The sequence below is a fragment of the Lycium barbarum genome, chromosome 7 (genome assembly GCF_019175385.1).
Source record: "Lycium barbarum isolate Lr01 chromosome 7, ASM1917538v2, whole genome shotgun sequence".
In the NCBI taxonomy this organism is placed as follows: domain Eukaryota; kingdom Viridiplantae; phylum Streptophyta; class Magnoliopsida; order Solanales; family Solanaceae; genus Lycium; species Lycium barbarum.
In genome coordinates, this window is record NC_083343.1 from 124,198,821 (window position 1) to 124,221,865 (window position 23,045).

General features: G+C 34.4%; 1 non-coding gene across 1 annotated transcript; it reads left to right on the forward strand.

Annotated features, from left to right (window-relative positions):
- The first annotated feature begins 5,736 nt into the window (after positions 1-5,736).
- Positions 5,737-5,820, forward strand: TRNAS-UGA (transfer RNA serine (anticodon UGA)). The gene has a single exon. It is a non-coding gene; the product is annotated as a tRNA-Ser (tRNA).
- Positions 5,821-23,045: the final 17,225 nt, after the last annotated feature.

Genomic DNA, 23,045 nt, shown 5'->3' on the forward strand with positions numbered 1-23,045 from the left:
GCCTTTGATCCTATGCTTATTATGTTGAACACGAGTCAAAGTTACTTTGCCCTGCGGATTCTGCACAACTAGTAGCTTTGACCCAAACTTTTGCATTTCTATTCTACAGAACTAGTAGCTTTGACTAGACTTTGCTTTTGTGTTTGAAAATACACTTGGTATGTTTAAATAACTAGTTTCTTGACACGTGCGCTACACGTGGATGTCGAGTCACGCAGTACATAATTTACTAAAGTAATAGCAATATTATTTAAACAAAGAGAATTTCCTAACGATCGAGTAGTTTCTCTTATAACAGGTTACCAATGAAAGAAGATAATATTCAGAGAAGTCACTGTATAAAAAAAATATCACTTAATTTCATGATCTCAAAATGACTTGAATATCACTTTTAAGTGTAAAAATGATCCTCCTAATTAATTTAGAACATATTATTTCACTGCTTGAAAGTAAACTCATGTGATTTTTTGCATCTAATTTATATGTACGCCTACTAATTATTTTAGCAAAAAAGATAACATTCATTTCTAATCATAACATGTATACATGCATATTATAGCTTGAACATCACTTTAATGAAATGTCTATCTTATCATTCATAGAAGTTGAACGTCACTAAATATATAGGGTAGTAATAAATAAATAATAAGAGACATTAAAAAAGTAAACCCAGCTATATTGTCATATTCTTACTGAAGTGCACTATTTTGTGGTCGTCTCTTATGAGTTATGGCCCTCTCAAATAACCAGTTTGATATTTCCAGATATAAAAGTCGTTGCCACAACCTTTTAAAGTTAATGAGTGGTACTTCTAGAACTTCTAAGTCGTCCAAAACGGGAAGAAAATTGCTCCTATATCTTTCCCTACGTTTTATTTTTGATTCCGAAGAGATGTACCCTTAGCCACATTTCTGTTTATTTCTACACTTTCTTTGTCAGCCAAAAGAGGAAAGAATTCAGAGAATTAATGTATAGTACTATACAATATCAAACATAAGTTTAAGAAAGGAAGATACAACAATATAAAACTTTTCAGAATGCGTTATGAAATATATAAGGAAAATAATACTTCCTCCGTCTCAAAATATTTGTCGCATTTTTCATTTACACGTCCATTAAGAAAATATTTATAAGGGTAGAATTTTAACTATTTTACCCTCGTAACATATTTCATCATGTTCTCTAACAACAACAACAACAACAACAAACCTAGTAAAATCCCACCAAGTAGAGTCTGGGGAGGGTAGAGTGTATGCAAACCTTACCCCTACCTTTTGACGGGTAGGGAGGCTGTTTACGATAGACCCCGGCTCAAAGAGAGATGAAAAAGTATCAGTAACATAAGCAGTAATAACTCAAGATAATAGGACGACGTAGTAAAAAAAACAAGCAATCCAAAGCAATATAACAAGACATGGCAAGCTATTATCAAACACAAGGGCCTAGAAGAGTAATACTACAACTATCTGTATGCAAGGATAAGTGAAAAAACACTCAACTACTAACTAACCCTGTACCCTAATACATGACCTCCATAATGTCCTATCTAAGGTCATGTCCTCGGTAAGTCGGACATGCGCCATGTCCTGTCTAATCACCTCTCCCCATACTTCTTTGACCTACCTCTACCTCTTCTAAAATCGTCCATAGCCAGCCTCTCACACCTTCGTACTGGAGCCTCCGCGCATCTCCTCTGCACATGCCCGAACCATCTCAATGTCGCTTATCACATCTTATCCACCATAGAGGCCACTCCCACCTTATCTCGGATGTCTTCATCATGTTCTCTCCCTCAATAAATATTTACTCCATTAATGACGAAACCTCTTAAATGTTAGTATGTGAACTCACAAAATCAACCCATTAATGTAATTACTACAAGGGAAAAATGAAAAAAAAGCTACTTAATTTTATCTTGGATAAATAAAATGACAAATATTTTTAGTAAGGACAACAAATATTTTGAGACGGAGGGAGTATAATAGTTTTGTTACTTACAATTATAGAAGTATTCGCGTTCACTAAATCAGCAACTCAACATAGTCGCTCTCCATGTGTTATTTAGAAATTAGGGAGGCACATAACAATAATTTCATGTTTAACCTGAGAGTTATATTTCCAAAATCCTAATGTCAGTTTCCAACAACAAAAAGAAAAAGAGCCAGATTCTAAATAAAAACTTTGAAATCCAGATCCCCAAAAAGGTAGAAAAGAAAAAAAGAGGCACGACACTCAATGATACTATATCCCTGCAAGAAATACTTTGAAACATTTGCCACTTAAGCAATGTTTTACTACATTTTACTTGCTAACTTTTGGTTACTTGAAATATATGAAGAACGATGTCAGATTCTCAAGTAACGTTCTAAAGAATAAACTTTTAGCATGCATGTAGCATCAGAGTTCACATAATTTTGCACAATAATAGTACTTCCTCTGTTCCAAATTACTTGACGGTTCTTTTTTCAAGAGTGAATTTGACTTTTCTTTAAAGAGAATTAGATTATATTAATTTAATTGTTTAAAATTAAAATTTAGATATTTAAAAACTATACAAAAAGTATTATAAGTTTGACTCTGCTAATAACTTGTTACCATGAAAGCGAAATATTATAATGAAACCAAAATTCATGGAATGATGGCTGCTCATTAGGAGACCTATGTGTGATTGTGCGTCCTCCTTTCTCCAAACGTACAATGCTATTGCTAAGAGTAACATATTTTCGTTTTTTTCTCCAACCGTACAAGGCTATTGTTAAGAGTAGCGTCTTTTTATTTGTTGGGTTGGTGCTAAGCGTTGTTTCTTCTTTTTTCTCTTTAATTAATAGTAGGATTTTTAAGTTAATAAGGGTATTTAGGTAATTTAACTTTCAAGTTAGGGAGTTTATGCTTTTAATATATATATATATATAGATATATAGATTTATCCAAAATCCAGTAAACTATCTTTTATAAAATCCAGAGCTCATAAACTTAAAATTCTAGCTGTGATTTGCCCTTCTTCTTGAATCCTACTTTCCTACCCGGAGGAAAGGGGAGAAGACTTTGGGGGTTGGTGAAGGTAAGAATACGATCTCTTATGTGATCTCCTTGAACAAGTGCTGCTTCATAAATTAGGAGAAGCCCTTGTGTACTATGAGTCGGGGTGTCAATGGTTTTTAAAAAATTGATTTAATTGATCAAACTGTACCGTACTAAATCGATTTATAAGTTTATTGCAATAAAACCGACGATTTTTATATATATTTATAACCGTACTGAATAATTAGGTTGATTTTTAATTTTATAAAAATAAATCGAAAAAATATCGAACTGTACCGAATAAGTTTGTATGCGTAAAATATATTCTATATATCAAATTTAAATATAAAATTTTCACCTTACGTTCAGGATGATGAATACAACTACAAGCCGGCAACATAATTAACACCTAACGTTCCAACTCTGAAATATGTTATATTACTCCTATTGAAATTAAATTAATTCTACTATCTCAAGTAGTAACTAGCTTGTAAACTACAAGGTATTCCAGCGATCTTGGATAGAAAGCTACAAAGTGTTAGATATTTTTTCTCTCGTATGATTTTATATTTCTCTTATTTTGGATACTTAATCTTCGTAGACTCAGTTCTTGAGTGCTATCTTGATTGATTTTTGCCCACTCGTGATATCTATATTATACTTTTTGTCTTTGCTTAACATTGTTTTACACTACCACAAAATAGTGGAATTAATCTTTATTCTTTTCGTCTTTCATTTTTTCTTGATTCATCATATTTTAAAACAGTAAAAATGTCTTGGGAGTTTTTGCCAAAGTCTTATAGAAGTATGCATGATATCGTGTCTATAACTGTTATTAGTAAATATCAGTGTTTTAAAAGGCGAAAGCGTAAGGCGGGGCGTTTTACGTCTGCCTTAGTGAGGCGTAAGCCCCGAGGCACGGGGCGTAAGCCCCATGGGGTTTTAATTTTTAGTATTTTATAAAATGATATAATTATAATAAATACTTTTAAATAGGTGAAATAGCGTAAAAAATTTAAGAAAACTATAAATAAGTGATATATATATATATGCTCCACCCCCACAAAAAAACTAATTAGAACAATCTATTATACGCTACTTACAAGTACAAGTGACTGCTCGTTACTTTTTTGAGATAGTAGAAGACAAGATAAATAATTGGAAAAGAATATATATTAGGCATTCTAGCTATAAAAAAAGGTCTTGACTTTTAAATTTAATGTTTCAGTTCCTTTTTAAAACATTTGAGTAATTACATGTTGACTTTTGAGAATTTGAGCATTATATTAAGGACTTATTTAACAAATTTCGTTTTAGTTTGCAGAAGTTTTCTGGGCTTACACCCCAATAAAAAAAACTCGCCCCAAACGCCTGGGCGTAGGGGTGTACAAAGTAAACCGATAAACCGCACCAAACCGAGTCAAACCGAGAAAAAAACCCGACTAGTGGTTTGGTTTAACTTGGTTTGGTGTTGAAAAAAAAAACCCGACCATAATTGGTTTGGTTTGATTTTAGCTAAAAAAAGTCAAACCGAACCAAACCAACCCGACATTACATGTATTTAATTTTAAAAATATTTTATACAAAAAAATATTTATTTGTAATGTAATTTATAAATATTTCTTAAAATTTTTCGGTAGTTTTTAATCTATTATCATATTATTCAAGCTTGAACTTAGAATTTTGAATGTCAATAAGTTTTATATCCTATGGATGTTAGTAACTCATATAAAGTCCTAACCAAAACCAACTCAACACTAATACTAACAAAAGAAATTCAATTTACCACTAGGAATGACAATAATATTGGATATCTATTCTTTAGTTTTGCATAATTGGTTTACCGAGTGAAAATACATAACTTAAGTTTTTTTTTCTTGTCATGTAATTAATATTTATTAGCCGTATTTATTTTAGCATGACTTAGTATTTTTAGATCATGGTCATTTTCTTTATGGCTTATTAATTAGCAGTATTTATTTTAACCCATTTTATTATCTTTTGTTGAATATTTTAATACAATGTCATCACTCTTCTCACATTTTGTGTTATTTTCTTCTGAAACACCTTAATTATATAGTTGTATCTTACTAGGACTAAAGAAATATTTGAAGTAAAAGTTATATGTTTTGTATCAAGGCTATTCCGAAAAAAAACCCGAAAAACCCGAGAAAACCGAATAACCCGAGAAAACCCGAGGTTGAAAAACCCGAATTTTATTGGTTTGGTTTGGTGTATAAATTTAAAAACCCGACGCAATTGGTTTGGTTTGGTGTTTAAAAAAACCGAACCAACTCGGTCCATGTACACCCCTACCCGGGCGTATGCCCCGAATTGCTAGGCGTAGGTCTTTGGAGACTTTCGCCCCGACCCATCGCCCCGAAGCATTTTTGGTACGCCCCGCCCCAGGGATCGCTCTAAAAACGCCTTTTAAAACACTGGTGAATATAACATGATGTTCCTTTTTTTTAAAAAGAATACCGAAAATTAACCGAACCGTACTGATACCAAAGAGAAACCGAGATGATGAGACGACTTAAAAAAGATTAATTTTGGTTCTACAAAATGAAATAACCAAAAAATTGATATGGTATAAATTTTATAAAATAACTGCCCGAACCATACTATTAAAACCCCCAACTGTGATTAGTCATTATTAAGAAGTCTTGGTTAAACAGTTTATTAGTAGAAAACGTTTGACTTTGCAACAACAAAGTCGATATGTCCGAGTGGTTAAGGAGACAGACTTGAAATCTGTTGGGCTTCGCCCGCGCAGGTTCTCGAACCCTGCTGTCGACGAACCATTTTTTTGACATCACAATTTAGAATAGATCGTGGGGAAAATATTTGTGAGAAAAATGTTACTCTCTCAGTCCATTTTTACAGTACTTCCTTCCTCGTTCCATATTAATCGGTCATATACTCATATTACTAAAACGGAAAAGGGCCAAATATACTCCTGTACAATCGAAAAAGGGTCAAATATATCCTTCGTTATACTTTTGGTTCAAATATACCCCTGTCGTTATACTTTGGGTTCAAATATGTCCCTTCACAGTTAAAGTTGACCAAATCCTACATGACATTATTATTTTAATAAAATAAATATTATGTGGCATGCTACTTCACTCACAAACTCAATTTTACCCCTCCCCTCTCTATCACCTTCAACCCCACCTCCCCCTCTACTACTACCATCCTTATGTCCACCACCATTGATTAAATATACCAAGGACTGAAGAAGACCTTCCATTCTTAAGTCATTGAAAATTCAAATGCACAACATTAATGCTAAAGTCTTGGCTTTGAATCAATTGGATTTTGACTTGTTGTCCCTCTATCAATTTATAATGCATTTGACATCTCTTTCATTGCGATTGTTTATTATTTTTTCGGCATGATGAATGATGTGATCAGAGGAAAAGATTCAATCTTTTTCAGAAACAGAAACACCCCAAAAAAGTAAAAATTACCAGAAATCTACAGGGCAAAAGATGCAATCTTTTTCAGTTCTTGAATAGCCAAAAGCACATGTGAATACAGATGTGTGAAAACTTAGAACCCCACATCCAAATTTTCACTTTAACTGCCAATAATTACAAAAAAAAATGGTACTCAAGATCTCAAAAAACTCACCTTTGAGCTGCTAAATTTTAACCCACAGTATATGTTTTATCTCAATCTATTCATAGAGAGCCAATCTTTTTCGATTGATTTTATTAAGGACAAAGCTTGACATGATTATAAAAAAGATCTTAATATTAGTATATTTATGACTTCCTTTTATTATAGTACTATTTTTAACGGTGATATGGACTTTTGATTTCATTAATCTGATTGTCATTCTTTAGTATTTAATTAACCAGGGCATAAGGAAGGTAGTAAGTAGTAAAGGGAGGCGGGGTGGAAGTAAATAGAGAGGAGAGGGGTAAAATTAAGTTTCTAAGTGAGGTGACATACCACATAATAATTATTTTATTAAAATAATAATGTCATGTAGGATTGGGGTAATTTTAACTGTGGAGGAGTATATTTGAACCCAAAGTATAACGGTAGGAGTATATTTGGACCCAATATATAATGAAGGGTATATTTAGTCCTTTTTCGATAGTACAGAGGCATATTTGACCCTTTTCCGTTACTAAAATTATCTGTCCCAAATACTTGTTCATCTTACAAAATTAAGATACAATTAATTATTTTTTTAATTTTATCCTTAACATTAATTGTTTTTCAAAGTAACCAATATTGATTAGAGTGCAATTTATTGGAGAGAGATAAGAGTAATATAATAAAATATACTTTTATTTATAATTTTTTAAAGGACGTGTAAAGGAGAAAGTGATCAACTAATATGGAAGGGAAGGAGCAATAGCCAATGACTTTCTTTGTTTTTTCTTTTTATTTTACTACTATTAAGAAGTAGGCTCACTTTTTGGTCGTCATTTCGTCGTCCGTTTGTGGGCCCATATATTTGAAACAACTACTAATATTTTAAAAAAAAAATGTGAGCTCACATATTTTAAACAACTACTAAGATACCAACCAATATTTTAAAAAAAAAAGTAAATAAAGTGAAACCCACCATCTCCAAACTCACGAGGAAAAAAAAAAGTGAACACTTTATTTTTTCCTTACACGTCCTTACTATTTCTTAAAACACATTAAGAATAGGGACATTTTTGACACTGTAATCTTTAACTATGGTGGTCCATAGATTAGTAAGGACATTTTTAATGTGTTTTCAGAAAGGACATTTTTGACACTGTAATCTTTAAATAAAGTGGTCCATAGATTAGTAAGGACATTTTTAATGGGTTTTCAGAAAGGACATTTTTGACACTGTAATCTTTAAATATAGTGGTTGGGATTTTTATGTATTGGTTGGAATTTAGAGGAAGAGCAGAAGGATGGCATAGGTTAGTACACGTGTCCAATCAAAAGAAAAAGGAGAGCTGCAGCACGTCTATTAAATACAGCTTTGGGAAATTTAAAAAGTTAGAGCAATTTGACAATTTTGCCCTTGAACGACCATCCTCCGGCATAACTTTAGTCCTGCCTTAAGCGCGCGTATGCCGTCTCCGGTATAACTTTCCCAAGTCTTGCCTTGCGAAATTATTTTTTATTTTTATATCTGAACGGGAGTTCGAACCCAGAACATCAGGATTTCTACGCAAAGGGCAAAACATAAAGACAACAAATATGAGGGGCAAAATCTAAAGACCACCCCAAAAGAAGAGCAATCTGCGCAAAAAAATGAATCTATTTTAGTTAATATTCTTTTAAGGAGCTTACCAAAAAAATATGACAAGTAAAATGAACCGGAGGAAGCAATAATGACTGCAGTTTTAGTTCATGATGACAGTAAGCAGTATATAATAAAGAATAAGTAGAAGACAGATGAACAACAATAAAATTTAAGAATGGGCTCTTTTGATCGTCCTCACAAGGAAGAAATTTGAATATTGCAAATAATGTGGCTGCTGTAGCATCAATTGGCTTTAATCTTTGGTCCTTTTCTAAATAGTGAATAGTGTACTACTCCTGCCTGGGCCCATTGTAACATTTCGTCGTCCGTTTGTGGGCTCAAAAAAAATTGTGGGCCCATATATTTGAAACAACTACTAATATTTTAAAAAAAAAATTGTGGACCCACATATTTTAAACAACTACTAATACACCAACCAATATTAAAAAAAAAAAAAAAAAAAAGTGAAACCCACCATCTCCAAACTCACGGGAAAAAAAAGGTGGACTCTGTATTAACAAAATCAAGCAGTTTTTAAAAAAGGTGAATTCCATATTAAAAAAAACAAACAATGTTAAAAAAAAGAGTGCAGACTTTGTATTCGTAGCAAACACTAATATAATAAAGTTTTAGATACAGAGCACAAACTACAATGTTATATTAATCGTGTTTTGAACATAATATCCCATATTGACAAAATCAAGCAATATAAAAAAAAAATGAATCCCATATTAAAAAAATAAACAATGTCAAAAAAAAAGTGCAGACTTTGTATTCATAGCAAACACTAATATAATAAAGTTTTAGATACAGAGCACAAACTATAATGTTATATTAATTGTGTTTTGAACATAGTATATATATATATATATATATATATATATATATATATATATATATATATATATATATATATATATATATATATATATATATATATATATATATATATATATATATATATATTATATGCATAAAAATAGTGCAAACTAATAATGTCCAAAAGGGTGGGCCTCATACTAAATAGCACTAAGCAATATAAAAAAAAAAAAACTATATAAAGCATGGGTTTAGACCCGTGCTTCGTCGTCCGTTGTCCCTTAAAAAAGGTGGGGTGGGGGGGTCCCATACTAAATAACACCGAGCAATAAAAAAAAAGGAAGAAAAAAGCGGAACTCACCATCTCCAAACTCATGGGAAAAAAAAAGTGGACCCCATATTATCAAAATCAAGCAATATAAAAAAGAAAAAAGTGAACCCCATATTAAAAAAAATATAATGTTAAAAAAAAAAGTGCAGACTTTATATTCGTAGCAAACACTAATATAATAAAGTTTTCGATACGGAACACAAACTACAATGTTATATTAATCGTGTTTTGAACATAGTATATGTATATATATTATATGCATAAAAATAGTACAAACTAATAATGTCAAAAAAAAAAGTGCACCCCATAAAGAGTGAACCCCATACTAAACGACATCAAGCAATATAAAAAAAAAGTGGAACCCACCATCTCCAAACTCACGGTAAAAAAAAAAGTGGACCCCATATTAACAAAATCAAGTAATATCAAAAAAAAAAAGTGAACCCCATATTTAAAAAAAATAATGTAAAAAACAAAGTGCAGACTTTGTATTCATAGTAAACACTAATATAATAAAGTTTTAGATACGAAGTATAAACTACAATATTATATTAATCGTATATATATATACTATTAAAAAATAACTATATATACATAAATGTATTATAATTTAAAGTATTGGGACCATGCGCAACACGGGCATAGACCGTCTAGTAAAAAGAAATAATGAGCTTAGAGTCTGAGACAAGCATTGACTTCCATGCAAGGGTTGTCTTTTCTCTTTTTTTCTTTGTGTGTCTGGTTCATCCTGAATAGACAAACACACGTGAGAGACTTTTGTCTTTCTTACTCATTATTATTATTATTATTATTATTATTATTATTATTACGGAAAAGGGCCTAAAATATTCTCGAACAATTAGAATTGATGCAAAAATACTCTTCATTCACCTTTGAGCCTCCAAATACCCATGTCATTCACCTTTGAGCCCCCCAAATACTCCTAGCATTCACCTATGGGGTCTAATATACCCTTATTTCTAACAGTCCCATGTTGACGCCCAATTTGTCCATCCTTTCATCCAATTTACATTGTTGAGCTTCTATTTTATTAGAATATTAATTATATTTTTTTATCACAACCTATAGTTAAATTTCTTGATATATTTTTTATTTATTTATTATTATTATTATTATTATTATTATTATTATTATTATTATTATTTAGTAGTAGTACCTTTTTGTTTTACGAGAAAAAAAAAATCACTCCTGCATTTATTCTCCTTCTGGCTTAATTGCAGTGTTAATCCTATTCGTATTCTCTATAAATATTTATTTAAACATATTTTTTTTATTAGCGTCACACTTATAGTTGTTGTTATGTTTCTATGATTACTTTACTATTACAAGTGATAAAACTATTTACCAAAATATTTTGTCCCTCTACTTTTATTATCATTATGAAAATTGAGAAAATCTATTTGAAATTACTATATTCCACAAATAAACCAAATAAATTTTTTCACCTATTTCCTAAAGTTTCTACCCAACTCATAATCCCTTTCCAACTAAAAATCCCCAAAGGCATCAGGTTACCCCCAAAACCAAATATCCATAACTCATTGTTATTTACTCAAAATTCCTAAGACCCCGTCATCTCTAAATTTCCGTAAAATCAAACATTCCCCGATTCTTGTCGAACTTCCACGGCTACAAAATCCCTTTCTTTGTGCCTTTTGTATTCTTTCATTTATTCTAGTTTGATTTCCTCTTCTCTTCTCTTTTCAATTCCACTTTCTTTTCTTAATTCATTCACCTTAATTTCTTACTAGTAATCATAAAAATCATAGCTTAATATCCGCCTTAATTGCGAAATCGAAACTTTCCTCTTTTCATCTAATATGCCAAGAACAAAATGACAGAAGTTTGGACTCGAATCTATTTGAAAAATCCGTCCAAGTTCAAGATTAATAATAATAATAATAATAATAATAATAAGTAGTAGTAGTAGTAGTAGTAGTAATAGTAATAATAAAAGTAATAATAGTAATAGAGATCACCAAGAAATTTGACTACAAGTTGTGATTAAAAAAATATAATTAATAATCTAATAAAATAGAAACTTAACGATGTAAATTAGACGAAAGGATGGATAAAATTGGGTGTCAACATGGGGCTGTTAGAAATAAGGGTATATTAGACCCCATAGGTGGATGACAGGGATATTTGGGGGCTCAAAGGTGGATGACAAGGGTATTTAGGGGGCTCAAAGGTGGATGGAGGGTATTTTTGCACCAATTCTAATAGTTCGAGGGTATTTTAGGCCCTTCTCCGTTATTATTATTATTATTATTATTATTATTATTATTATTATTATTATTATTATTAGTAATGCACAGTTTATTAGTTATCTTCCGGGGATTTAATCATTTTATATGTAATAATTCTTTTAATTTGGGCAGTATAATTTTTAGATGAATGAAGTTTAATTGACCACTAATTGTCCGCCAAGCTCTGTCCTATGTTGTGAGCTGTGAGGAGTACTAGATAGGTATAGTTGTAGAGATATATATCGAAAATTTTAAAATAGTGAGTATAGACTATAGGGTATCCTTGTATTTGTTGCTCCTTTTGTCTCAATCTATATTATATTTTTTGTTTTTCGAGATTTAAATATTTAATTAATATTTAAAATGCATCTTTTATCATATTGATACGAGAAGAGTTACAACTTATAGTACTTTTCATACAGTTTTTGAATATATAGAGGAATCCCGTATATAAATTATAATCTTAAAATATTGAGTTGATCTAATCCGATTTAGCTTCAAAGATTAGTTAAATTAACTGCAAAAAGCGAAAAATGCCACATAAATTGGTTCGGAGGGGGTATTTTTTTTTTATACAACAACATATCCAGTGTAATCTCACAAATGGAGTCTGGAGGGTAGAGTGTTCGCAGACCTTGCTTTTACTTTGTGGGATAAAAAGGATGTGTCTGATAGATCCTCGGCTTAAAAGAAAAGTTTTCGAAGCAAGGTTGCATGATCAATATACAACAAATAACAAGATACATAATATTTCTTTATGACGGTGAATATAGTAATATTCTCCTATATAAGAAGTGGGATTGAGCTGCTGAAGGTCTAGGGGTGGGCATGGTACGGTATTGGAAACTTTCGTATGGTACGGTAATTTCGGTATTCAGTTTTTGAAAATACTATATCATTATCATACCAAATTAATTCAGTATGGTTCGGTATTTTTAAGTTCGGTTTTAGGTATTACGGTAAATCGGTACCATAGCTTGTTCGACTTCGACTTAGGTATACTCATATAATAAAGAATAACGACTTCGGCTATTCAAGAAACGTCTCAATTATATTGTACTAACACCTTATACATGTAAATATATTCAAAAGAAAGCACAACCAATCCCCTTCGTAAATCAACCAAACAAAAAGGACATTTCAATCAAAGATAGATTAGTCCTAATTCTAATGTTTAAACAATTAATTTTGTACTAATATTTGTTAGTATTATAATACTAATATATATAAATTATATATGTAACTATATACTTCCGTATGATATTTGATATTTCGGTATACCGTATCAAATATCAAATACTGTACCAAATATCATAATATCAGAATCTTAATATAAAAATTTCGATACGATAATCAGTATATACCTTACCATGCCCACCCGACCACTCCTAGCTGAAGCACACACCACCTCGTTGACATCCCTTCTTAGTAGGCATTTTTGGTATTCAGAAATTTTGAATATTTTGCTGAAATAGTGGGCCACTTCAACTTGCCATTTTACACGTCAAATTGCACGTTCAAACGTACCTTTGAAGGCCATCATATAATGTGGGCCGTCCTAAAATTTCACACCCTCATTTTACAATCAGCACCCGTTCTTGCACATATAATCTAGGGGAAACTACATAAATGACAAAATTCTGGACTTAACTCAAGTCACATAGCATATGTTTCACCAATTATATTTGGTAGCAACAATAAGTAATAAAGCGCGTGTATACAAATTTTATTTTTTAGCTGTATATATGAATACAACGTTGTATTCATATATACAACGAGTTAAAATTTGCCAAAAATTAATAAACACCATATTTTGCGGTATGTATACAACAAATACAGGCGTATACAACATAGACACACCAAAAATATTAACAAAAACAGGCGAAAAATATTGTATACAACATATGTACACCAAAAAAAAAGTGAAGACACTCAAAATATTGAATACAAAAAATAAAATTGATTGTATTCATTTGTATACAGGCGTTAATTCACTCTATTTATTTGTATACAAAAAGATCTTTTTCGAAAAATCCAAAAAATATTATACCGTGTATGTATACACAGATCTGAAAAAAAAAACTTCCGAAAAATATGTATACATTATATGTATACATTGTATGTATACACAGATCTGGAAAAAAACTTCCGGTCAAAAATTTTGATCAGATCTGTGTACACCTTCTCTTCTTCGTCATCATCACCGTCACCTTCAGATCTAAAAAAATCTTCACTGAAAGGAAAGTAAGCTCCGGTTGGCTGTGGTTGGTGTTGTTGCTGTGGTTCGAAGGAGAAGTAAGCTCCGACGACTTCTCTGGCGATGGCTGCTGTTATTGCTGTTGCCAGTGAAGAGGAGAAGAATAGCTGTGGTTGGTGTTGTTATTGTAGTGATCAGAAGAATCGCTGTGGTTTTGTTGCTGTGGTTCACCGGAGAAGTAAGCTCCGGTAATGGCTGCAGCCATGGCGGCAGAACAGTGGGGGAGTGGGAAGAGAGAGATGGGAGAGTTGGGTTGGAAGTGAATAGTGTGATGGGTATTCTACTTTGTGTGTATATATATATAGTTACTAAATGTCATTAATATACAAATGTTTGCTATGAGAAGTAATTAAGTTCAACTATAGCTACTAAATATGGCGTTCACCATTTCTATTCTCTCTCCTCTGCCCTCCAACTCTCCACCCCACCCGCCACCCCGTCAGGTGACCAGACCGCATCACTGTTCAGGTAACTCCGGCGACCAGGTAACGCCGGCCACTTTTCCGGCCAGATCTACCTTTTTCTCTCTTTCATTTTCTTCTTCTCTTCTCCCCTTTTCCTTTTTTAGCTGCTTCTGCCGCTGCCAGAACACAGCTGAACACAGCTGCGTCATCGCCGAAGACTTTTTCCGGCCAGCCCTCTCTCTCTCTCCTTTTTTCCTTTTCTTTTCTTGTTCTTTTTTTATTTCCATCCCCTCTCTCTTCTCCCGTTTCAGGTCTCTGTGAGCAGAATTCCGGCAGTGAACAGTAACTCAACAGTGAATAGTGTGAACAGTACTCGGACGTTGAACAGTGTTTTCCGGCGGCGACCAGGTTCAGTTCAACTGGAGTTGGTACCTCCGGTTGCCACATCCATTATTTGTCCATACACTTGTAGTTACATTTTGCTAACTTTAGACTTTTGAATAATTTATTAGTTCATACTCATTTTCGTGGCTTTGCTTAGTGATGGTAGACTAGGGTCATGTTCTCGTTCGGGGACGGAGGCGAGGGTTAAGAGGGGTAAGTGGGTTAGAGGAGCGTCTAGGTTGAGAGTAGGATCTTGGAACATTGGGACGTTAACGGGGAAGTCCATAGAGCTAGTTAAGATTCTTAAGAAGAGGAATATTAATATAGCTTGTATTCAAGAGACCAAATGGGTAGGTCCTAAAGCTAAGGAGGTAGACGGGTATAAGTTGTGGTTCTCTAGTAGGTCGAAGTATAGAAATGGGGTGGGCATTTTAGTATATGGTGAATTAAGGGATCAGGTGGTAGAGGTTAGGAGAGCCACTGATAGGATGATGTCAATTAAGGTGGTCGTTGAAGGACTCACTGTGAACATTATTAGTGCATATGCGCCGCAAGCGGGTTTAGGCGACGAGGATAAGAGGCGCTTTTGGGAGGATTTGGACGAATTAGTGGGAGACATACCGCCTACTGAGAAGCTATTTGTGGGAGGTGATTTCAATGGACACATCGGGCCTATTTCGGGAGGTTATGATGATGTGCATGGAGGCTTTGGCTTCGGGGACAGGAATGGAGGAGGAGTCTCACTTTTGGATTTTGGAAAAGCTTCTGGGTTGGTGATAGCCAATTCGAGTTTCCCAAAGAAGGAGGAACACTTGGTAACCTTCCGTAGTTCGGTGGCTAAGACTCAGATAGACTTTTTACTCCTTAGGAAGGATGATAAAGGTCTGTGCAAAGATTGTAAGGTCATTCCGAGCGAATATCTTACAACCCGACATAAGCTCTTGGTGATGGATTTAGCGATCAAGATGACGAGGAAGAAGAGGGTCGTAGAGGACTGACCTAGGATCAGATGGGGGAGTTTGACCACGATTAGTGCCCTGGAGATGGGGGAGAAACTGAAGGATATGGGGGCCTGGGATAGTAGTGGGGATGCGACCAGTATGTGGGATAAGACGGCTAGTTGCATTAGGGTGGTAGCAAGGGAAGTGTTGGGGGTCTTGACAGGTAGTCGTGGTCAGCATAGAGGGGACTGGTGGTGGAATGGAGAAGTTCAAGGGAAGGTGGAAGCAAAGAAGGTGGCGTATACGAAGTTGATAGAAAGCAAGGATGAGGTGGAGAAGTGGACGAATACAGAACTTTATAAGATGGCGAGGAAGGAGGCGAAGTTGGCTGTTTCGACGGCAAAAACGGCAGCTTTTGAACGCATGTATGCTGAACTAGAAGAGAAAGGAGGGGACCAGAAATTGTTCAGGCTAGCCAAGGCGAGGGAGAGAAAGGCACGTGATGTGGATCAAGTAAAGTGCATCAAGGACGAGCATGGCAAAGTATTGGTAGATGAGACTCTCATTAGACGGAGATGGCAGTCATACTTCTGCAAACTCTTGAATGAAGAAGGGGACAGAGACATTGTGTTGGGAGAATTAGAACATACAGGAAGGCGTCACGATTTTGGGTATTGCAGGAGCATTAAGGTTGACGAGGTTAAGGGTGTTGTTCGTAGGATGCGCAGGGGAAGAGCGACCGGACCTGACGAGATTCCTGGGGAATTCTGGAAGAGCGTGGGCCCGGCAGGTTTGGAGTGGCTGACTAGGTTGTTTAATGTCATCTTTAAGATGGCTTGATGCCCGAAGAATGGAGGGCGAGTGTAATGATCCCTCTATACAAGAATAAGGGAGATATCCAGAGTTGCAACAACTATAGAGGTATCAAGCTTCTAAGCCATACTATGAAAGTGTGGGAAAGGGTGGTGGAGATGAGGGTGAGGAGAGGTGTGTCTATTTTTGAGAACCAGTTCGGATTCATGCCGGGACGCTCAACTACAGAAGCCATCCATCTTGTGAGAAGGTTGGTGGAGCAGTATAGGGAGAGGAAGAAGGACTTACATATGGTATTCATCGACCTAGAAAAGGCTTATGACAAAGTTCCAAGACAGATCCTATGGAAATGCTTGGAGGCTAAAAGTGTACCTGAGGTGTACATTAGGGTGATCAAGGACATGTATGAGGGAGCCAAAACCAGGGTAAGGACAATAAGAGGAGACTCAGAGCACTTTCCAGTTGTGATGGGGTTGCATCAAGGATCAGCTCTTAGTCCGTTTTTATTTGCCTTGGTGATGGATGAATTGACACGGCAAATTCAAGGTGAGGTGCCATGGTGTATGTTGTTCGCGGACGACATAGTCCTGATCGATGAGACTCGTAGCAGAGTTAACGCTAAGCTGGAGAGTTGGAGACATACTCTGGAGTCTAAAGGGTTTAAGCTGAGTAGGACCAAGATAGAGTACTTAGAGTGTAAGTTCAGTGAAGCACCTCAGGAGGCTGGCTTGGAAGTGAGAATTGGTACCCAGGCCATCCAGAAGAAAAGTAGTTTCAAGTACCTTGGGTCTATTCTGCAAAGCTGCGGGGAGATTGACGATGATGTCACACATCGTATTGGGGCAAGATGGATGAAATGGAGGCTTGCTTCCGGAGTGTTATGTGACAAGAAGGTGCCACCAAAACTTAAGGGCAAGTTCTACAAAGTGGTGGTTAGACCGACTATGTTGTATGGGGTGGAGTGTTGGCCGGTTAAGATCTCTCACGTTCAAAAGATGAAAGTTGCCGAGATGAGAATGTTAAGATGGATGTGTGGCCACACCAGGAGTGACAGGATTAGGAATGAGCATATTCGGGATAAGGTGGGGGTGGCCTCGGTGGAAGATAAGATGCGAGAAGCGAGATTGAGATGGTTTGGGCATGTGAAGAGGAGAGACACAGATGCCCAGTGCGGAGGTGTGAGAGGTTGGCCATGGATGGTTTCAGACGAGGTAGGGGTAGACCGAAGAAGTATTGGGGAGAGGTAATTAGACACGACATGGCGCAACTACATCTTACCGAGGACATGACCTTAGATAGGAGGGTTTGGAGGACCCAAATTAGGGTAGAAGGCTAGTAGATAGTCTCGTTTTCCGTTCTTATTAGTTATTAGTAGTCGCATTATCGCAATATAATTTCTTCTGCTCAGATTTCTGCTATTATCTGTTATTTCCTGTGCTTTGATTATCCTGTGTTATCTGTGTCGCTTGCTTTATTTCATTTCATATCGCTTTGATTCTCTTAACCTTATCTGACTTCTTTTTATGATTTTATTGAGCCGAGGGTCTTTCGGAAACAACCGTTCTACCTTGGTAGGAGTAAGGTCTGCGTACACTCTACCCTTTCCAGACCCCACGATGTGGGATTTCACTGGGTTGTTGTTGTTGTTGTTGTATAGCTACTAAATGTCAATACCCACTATATGTTTGTTATGTCATGTAATTATCCCTATAATCTAAACTATGCCTCAAATTTTTGTAATTTTTTTTTCTTTTGTGGTGCAGTATTCTAAAATTTCACATGGGCTATTCAATTTCTCTAGACAAATTAGGATAGTGTTCTAGATATTTTAAATAACATATTGATAAAGTTTTTATATCTAAATTGATATTAATAGTGTAAAAATGTGCTATCCAATGTAAAACAACTGAAATTTGCATCACTTCTAATATTTTCAGGGAAAAGAAAATAACTTAGTATTAGTAGATGCAAAAAACTGGATTGCTGGTTGGATTTACAAATCCGAAATTTGCTTCAATAATTTATGTGTACGTAATTATAAATTATATGTTCCTGTTTGTAAAGACAAATAGTGACCATTTTTTATGTTTGAAACAACTTTTTCACTTAAGAAAAATCTCTATGCTATTTTACCTATACAGTCTTGCAAATCAAACGAACAAAACAATATAGATTTCATCATAGTAGCATAATAGAATGTACAAGACATTGGGTCCGTGCATAGCACGAGCAACACCCGCTAGTATAGAAACAGGGCATAGAAACACACCTAAACTATAGTGAAGTTGTCAGTTGAACTTCATTTTTGCAAGGGTCGGAGTAGAGAGAAAGGCGCAGCTGAAGAGAGAGACAACAATGTGAAATATTAGGGCATTAACAGATATATGTTCAAATGTTATTTTTTCTCTTTTTTTCTTTTCTTTTATTTCCGTTTTTGGACTATGTTGAATTTGCTTTTGATTGATAAATAAAAAGCCAACACGGGTATTATTTTTTTTTTGTTTTAAAAAATTGTCAATTAAACACCTAAATTGTCACTTCATAGTGGAGTTAAAAAATTTGGGTGCAAATTACCTGATGATCGTGTAGCTGTGATGAGGAATGAGATTTGGATAAGAAGAAAATGACGATAATAACCCCACGCATGTGCCTATTGTCAAATTATAATAATTGAGTGTATTTGCAACTCCTCACTGCCAAATGTAAGTGTCATCATATCTTTCACACCTGTAACTTGATTCCAGTCTAGGGCTGTGCATGTTAACGGTTAAACCAATAACCCGAACCGATTATTGGGTTATTGGGTTAATGGTTCGGGTTAATGGATTACCGGTTCGGGTACCGGGTGGTGTTTTTGACTTAATGGCTTATTGGGTCGGGTCGCGGGTTGACCATTTTTGTTAACGGGTTACCTGATAACCCGATAACAATTTAATTAATTACACTTCTACCCTTTAACTAAGTTGTTGTGCACTGTTTTGCCTTTGTCGCTGCTGCCCATTGCCCACTAGAAGTTGTTCTATGGGCTGTTTTCGAAGTTCTAATCTATAGCTTAATTATGGTCCTGTCAATAGCGTTGGTGTTCATAGGTAGTTTACTAACCCCTGTAAAGATGCAGACCGTAGAATGATGGAGAAATGTAAAGATGATTAACAACCTGCCTTCTTGATAGTATTAAGGCTGAAACATAGTATTGTGTTTTGTTGGTTATACACTTAAGATGCTTTGCTGCCTTGTTTATGTTCTGTATATATATAAGTCTCAGGTTGTGTTTGCATATGATGTATGTTAAGATTTAAACTCAATTGCTGCCTGTTTATGTTCTGTTTATGGGTTAGGAGTGATTTTAATCTAACCTTTTGAAAGATGGTGGCAAAATAACCTTCTTTTAACAGTATTAGTTTTCAAATGAAGAAAAGTCATATATGGAACTACATCCATTTCTTGATATTTTTGTGGGTTGAAACCCATTGTCAATTATAAATCATGATTAAGCGGGATAAACCTGCCAATTACCTCAATTTTAACCAGTCACCGTTCATATTGTGGTCAAGACATTTTTTTGTTGTGTGAAATCTTAACGGTTAAACCGATAGCCGAACCGATAACATACAACAACCGATTAACCGATAACCCATTAACCGATATTTTAACGGTTCTTTAACGGTTTAATATATCTACAAACCGATAACCAATAAGTTAAACCGATAATTTTGAAACCCGAACCGAACCGACCGATATGCAGCCCTATTCCAGTCAATACTCTTTTAACTTTTTTCCCTTTTTGTTTTTTTGCTTACTGGAATAGTTAAAGTCCGTCCCCTAACCTTTTAAAAAATAAATAAATTATAAATGACAAAAAAAAACGTCTAATGAGATTTTCTTTTGAGTTAATATCTTTAGCGGAAAAGGGCCAGATATGTCCTTGAATTATACGATATTGTCCGAAAATGCCTGTCTTATAAAGCTGGATCAAACGTGCCCTTGCCGTGCAAAAGCTGAGCTATTCATGCCCCTAATTTGACGGAACCCACAAAAAATTAAATTTCTCCGATTAATAACCAAATAACTAACACGACCTATTCACCCTATTTTTAAACCCGAAAAATATATAGGAGGACATATTTATTCAGTATAGGGGGATATATCCATTGAAGTCCCTGAACTGTATATTGCACCGATAGTTCTCATTATTTTCAGTGCACTTTATCCTATGACCCTCCTGGACTTATTTTTTACCCGTTCAGTAATGACTTGGGTTGGAAGGTGAATGCACGTTATATATAGGAGCGCGTATCAACCAACTTAAACACTATATAGTCCTTAATAAAAGCAAGATACGAAGTATTTCCTTATGACAACGAGTAATATATAGGGATAAGACATAGAAGCACACTTAAACTATAGAGAAATGATTAGTTACACACTTGAACTATGCGGGGTCCTATAAACCCTGGACTTAATTTTTTTTGTATTTTTTACTCGGCTCAATAATGACTTGGGCTGAAAGGTAATTAATGCACGTTATAGGAGTGTGTATCGACCAACTTAAACCCCATACATTCCAAATATATTTGTCACGTAAGAGTCTTATTCAGAAGCTAATAACATTTTAATAGAAAGAAAACCCTTCCCCTCTCGTTTTAGTCATTGACGATGAGCGTTGAAGCTCAAAGTTTTCAATGATGTTGGTTTTGTTGGTTTGGAAAGGTAAGAATATTTTATTATAAATTCCAACTCTCTATTCCTTTCAAATTAGGTGAGTACTCAGTTATGTAACACCGAATAATCCTTGGATCTCTTTAAGTTTCGACGAGATTACAATTACAAATGAAGAATTAACTTGAGTACACAAATGGGTAATGTTGATTCATAAAAGAAAGTAAAAGAGGAGAGTTTGGTCTCATAATTATGAAAGAACTAAGAGGTTAAGAGATGAATGATGGTCCTGGTTATCTTGGGTTTAAGGGCATAAAATGAAATAATGGATATAAGACCTTTTTTTTTTTGTCCTGTATAAGCGCATGTATGCACAAGTTAAGTTTTAACCAGTTTTCTTTATCAATCTGGTCATTACGGAAAGGGATAACAAATATGAAAAAAAATAAGTCCAGAAGAGTTATAGAACCTCCACATAATTTAGGTGTATAACTGATAATTACACGATAATTCAAATGTGCTTTTATGGCTTATCCTAATATCTATTCGTATGTATATAAAATCTTAACCTACATATTTTTTTAATTATTCGAGTCAGAAATGGCAAATGTGCTAACATCATTCGAAGGCATGTGGCAGTATGTCCACGGCATTGGTCCTCCTCGAGCAATTACATTTCTCTGTACTCGATGATGATTCATTTCGTTAATTTCATGGTCTCATTCATGCTCGTGGCTTAATTTTGGATCGTTCCCTTTTAAGACTAAGTCTCGAAAATGTGGTTTCCAAAGTCTTTTTTTTTGTCTACCTGATATATTTTATTCGTATTGAACTCAAATAAATTCGAATCCGTATCGAGAAATCCCTACATACGGCTTAACTTCTTAATTAAAACAACCTCATATTCAAAAGTCGAACCATAACTTCTAATTAAGAATGAACAAATATGTATCACTTTACTATAATCTTTATGGGTTGGTTGGTATCCAAGGCTTTGCTAAAACCAATTAAGCTCAGGCTCATCCTTCTTTTCTGGGCCTTTGCCTTTTCACCATCTTTTCCATAGTGTATCCACATGCAAAAGGACTTCCATTTAAAGTCGTTATTTCTTGTGTAGAATTTTCATCATATAATAATTGTTTTCATATATTACTGACTTATTACAAGAGTGTACATAGTAATTTACTCTCTCTCTCTTTTGCTTCAGAGTTTCTTCAAAGGGCTCTTACTTCAGAGTTAAGCCTAATGAAAGGTTAGTGAACCAAAATAAAATAAAATTAAAGGTTAGTGGATGGTTACAACTTACAACTGAATGAACAAAAATGGATTAGATCACTGACAAGTGACAACGACACAAAACGAGATCATGTGATTTCCCAATCCAATGATAAGAACCTTTTATTTTTATTTTTCAAACTAGTCTTTTTTTTTCCTTTCTTATAATTAAAATGTTCCTATTAGAATCCAAATTAGCCCAAGTATTATTCATTCTAATGATCATTGAATCCAAGTATATATCCAGCATGCTGTATCTTCAAGTGAACCTCAAATGAGTTTTAATATTTTAACAAGCTAGTTTGACTACACCTCATTATCTTAGTTAGCTGCTTCAAAAATCACGGTTGATTTGTTTGCCAAAACAAACAGACGATTTTAAACTAAAAATATAGAAAAGAAACTACTAAAGTGATATATAGAAGAGGGACAAGAACGTCACCAAGTATATGGATGTAATTCCTCCATTTTTAATTAGAAACATAAACTAATTCAGAATTTAAACTTTAATTTATGATTTCTAAACAACGGTCTCAAGTGCTAGTAAATAAGTTCTAAATTTAATTGTGCACGTATTTATTAAATCTATTAAACAAATATACATTGTTAATTTGGATCAAGTT